Source organism: Coffea arabica, chromosome 4c (assembly GCF_036785885.1).
Source record: "Coffea arabica cultivar ET-39 chromosome 4c, Coffea Arabica ET-39 HiFi, whole genome shotgun sequence".
Taxonomy (NCBI): Eukaryota; Viridiplantae; Streptophyta; class Magnoliopsida; order Gentianales; family Rubiaceae; genus Coffea; species Coffea arabica.
The window spans coordinates 37,517,998-37,522,398 of NC_092316.1; positions in this window are offsets into that span (position 1 = coordinate 37,517,998).

The window sequence follows — 4,401 nt, forward strand, 5'->3', positions numbered from 1 at the left end:
TTTGCACTTTAGCAAACAATGAAGTAAAATTCTTGAAGCCATCATCTTTATGAGCAAGAAATATCACCCAAGTGTATCTAGAATAATCTTCAACAATTACAAAACAATATCTTTTACCTCCCAAGCTAGTAATTTGAGTGGGACCAAATAAATCAAGATGCAATAGTTCCAAAGGTTTAGAAGTAGATACACACATTTTTGGCTTAAAGGAAATTTTTGTTTGCTTCCCAAATTGACATGCATCACATATTTTGTCCTTATCAAAACTGATTTTTGGCAAGCCTCTAACCAACTCCTTTTTCGAAATTTCCTTTAGTAAATCCATGTTAAAATGACAAAGTCTTCTATGCCACAACCAAGGATCTTCATTTGAAGCTTTAAGACATTTTAAGCTAGAAGAATCAACTTTATCAAGAATCACAATATATATGTCATTAAACCTCTTCCCTTTGAACACAACATTATATTTGGAATCAAGTACAATGCATTCATGCTTTTTAAACAACACATACAAGTCTTTATCACACAATTGACTAACACGAAGCAAGTTATAACCTAAGTTATCAACTAAGAGTACATTATGAACAAAAGTTTCACCATCCTTACCAACATCACCTATTCCAATTGTCTTAACTTTCACATCATCACCAAATGTCACCTTTCCACTTGATTTTGATTTCAGCTTTATGAACAAAGAGGGATCACCGGTCATGTGCCTTGAGCAGCCGCTATCAATAAATCATTTGGACTTGTTTGATCCTTTTTCTTGAAAAGATAAAGTGTTTGGTACCCTTTTTAATTTTTGGGTCCATAATAGTTAGCATTGTATCTAACTAACCACATGCATTTCATCCCTTTGTTCAGATTTCTTTTCACATAGCAATCACCTTTCAAATGCCCTCTTTGACAACAAAAACCACACATAATGGAAGAGTCCTTAACATGTACTGGTTTGACATATCTCAATCCACCTCTTCTATATGTTGTGAAACCATGTGCATTTTTGTTGTGTGCAAATGTTCTTTGAAAAGTAGTAGGATGTGTAGATGACATGTTCCTTTTGATAAACTCCTGCTTTCTTGCTTTCAAAGTCTCATCCAAGTTGTCCATTCTTTTTTTTAAATCACTATGTCTTTCCTTCAGCATTTCACAAATATTTATCTTTCTATCAAACTCATTTTGAACATTACATCCGGCTCTTACAAGACTTTCATTGTCGGTCTTTAGTTGTTTGTTTTGTTGAAAAAGACTTGCATTTTCTTGAATGAGAAAAGCCATTTTCTGTTTTAACTGCTTGTTTTTATCATAAGATTCCTTCAAGGCATTATGCAGTTTTTCAACAAAAGATTCAAGATCATCATCTTCATCATCATCACTTTCAGATTGAGAGTGTGTGGAAATTACCTCATTATTTCCAATAGCCATGAAGGCCATTTGAGCTGATTCTTCTTTTTCTTCAACTTCCCCTTCGGAGTTGCATTCATTCCAAGTAATCTGAAAGTTGTTGAATCTTGGCTTTCGATCAGCTTTTCCATCTTTCATCTTCTTCATGGGGCATTCGTTTGCATAGTGTCCAGCCTGTCCACATTCGAAGCATTTGTCTAACTGTTCTTGTTAAAATCTTGTTTTCCTTTGTACTTTGCGATAGATGGCTGATTCTGGAATTGATTGCTAGGTCCTCCCCTTCTAAACTTTCTTTTATTCAAGATTCTCTTGAAGCCTCTGGTGATGAGAGCAAGATCATTATCATCACCATCTGAGTCTTCATCATCCAAGTGAGCTGTATCATCTTCACCTTGAGTAGTCTTTAGAGCAATGTTTCTCCTTGCTCTAGCATCCTCTTCCTCCTGCACTTTAGATTTCAGTTTCAACTCATAAGAGGTTAGTGAGTTAATGATAGATTCTATAGGCACAGAACTTAAATCCTTAGCTTCCTCTATTGCAGTCACTTTATTTTCCCATTCTTTGCCCAATGCATTGAGAATTTTCCTGTTCTTCTCTCCCAATGTGTACTCTTTGCCCAACACCTCGAGATCTTTGATCAAGTCAGTGAACTTGCAATACATTTTGTCAATATCCTCAAGAGGTTCAATTTTAAATGATTCATATTTTGTGACCAAGATAGCCTTTTTCTGTTCTTTCACATTGTCACCACCCTCATGGATTTCTCTTAGTTTATCCCACATTTCTTTGGCCGATTTGCAGCCTTTTACTCTAATTGATTCATTTGAATCTAAGGCACTATAAAGAACATTCATGGCCTTGGCATTCAATGTGAGGTTAGTCCTGTCTTGAGCATTCATTTCAACTCTCATTTTTGGTCGAAGTAAACCTGTTTCTGCATCAAGAAAGTTAGTTTCATGTGGTCCTTCATTCACAATAAACCATAGCTCAATATCAATAGATTGCAAAAAGATAATCATCCTTTCTTTCCAGCTAACATAGTTGGAGCCACTGAACATGGGAGGCCTAGTAACAGATTGCCCCTCAACAAACATAGCATGACTGGTTGTCATCTTTACTCCTAGCCGTTAGAGCTTAATCTCAAGGAGACCAAGCTCTGATACCAATTGTAAGTCCCAAAAACAACCAAGAGGGGGGGTGAATTGGGTTGATTAAAATCTTAACCAAATTTATGCACTTTTTCTTTAATAAAAATTTACCTTCTTTTCTAGTAATGATCAACCTAGTAGATTAGAAGACAAGAGCAATATTGATCAGAAAAATAAGTATAGACAAGCAATGAGAATTTTATTAAACAGAAAAATAAGATAGGGAATCAAATCAAGTGTCTACCAAGCTATCCTCAAACTTGAAGACCAAACACTAGGAAGAGCAACTTCTCTTTGATGAAAGAAGATCAACTAGATGTACAATGGAGGGAGCACTTCCTCCTTGCCCTAAGCCTCACTTAGTCAAGTTAAGAAGTTTTACAATCACTCAGAAAACCCTCAACAAAGCTACACTAAAGATCCTTTCAACCACAAAAGAAATGCTCACCAGAAATTCACACCACTTTAAAATAAATCTTGTTTTGGAGACTATTTTCTAGCTAAAATATCTCTTGAGATCTTGTAAACAAAGTGTGCAAAAGTCCCTACTTGGTTCAGGCCAGTTTGATTTTAAAGGGAACCAGAAATGGGCTTCATCAATGTTTCCAACGGATAGAAGGTAGCTGAAGAGTCAACTAGCCGTTGGGGCTGTCGGACGTCCGACGACTATATCATCGTCCGAACCAATCGTCCGAAGAACAGCCAAGCTGAGGATCGGACGTCCGATGCGTTTGTATCGTCTGACTGCACAGCGTCCGATCGCAGGCAGAGAGTTGGCAAGTCATCTTGAAATTTTTCGGACGTCCGATGCGGTTGTTATGCGTCCGAGGTATGCGTCCGATCCTTCCGGACGTCCGATGCTTCTTTATGAGTGTCCGACAGCACTTCCTTCTTGATGTTCTTTATCCTTTCGGACGTCCGACAGATTCCTTTCGGCCGTCCGACATGATTGTCCTGTTTTTGCTTCTTCTTTTGGTTGTTTTGCATTTCATGACATATTCGTACCTGATTCTTTGATAGGCAAAAACACTTATATTTGAAAAAGTTTAGATAAACATTTCAAAGTACCGAGAATAACAAGATTGACATACTTAAAAGACAGTATCTTTGATCGGAACAAAACAATGACTAAATTTGTTTATATTATTCCAATCTTGTTTGCCACATCCAAAGCATCGTAGACTGGAGTCAATCAAACATATGCTTTCCTTGTTCCATCAGGCCTGATCAAAGTGTTCACTTTCTTGGTCTGTATAAACATTTCAACGAACTTTTGTGATCATCAAAATCAAGAATAACAGTTTTAAATTATTTTTCTAATATAAGTTAGTTCATGAGATTTTAGGAGGGTATATTGGACGTGGGACCCGCTAGTGCGTTAAGTGTGAATTATTCAGCCAATTAGGTTAAATTTTGCATAAATGAATTAAATTACTAGGTGTTAGGAGATAATTAGAGTGTACCTAGATGGATTAATTTTAGAGAGACAAAAGGATAAGTTTAAACCTAAAATGTGACATGTGTCACCTTCTTATTTAAAGTTGGACTTTGACCACAATTACCCCAACTTTACTAAATACCAAAATTGACCAACAATCATCTTCATTTGCATCCTCTTGGCCGAGCTTCACAAGGAGAAAAAGAGAGAAAGCCTTCAACTTGTTTCTTTATTTCTTGCTTCAATCTTGTGATTCAACCATAGAACTTCTAATTTACTCCATAAAAATCCTTTGTTAAGTAGTATTAAAGAAGGTGGTGGAGTGGTTTTAGAAGAGGAGGTGCTAAGTTGCTACTTTTCTTGAGTTATAAGGTGAGTTACTAAGAAATCCTCTCTTTGTTCTTGATAATG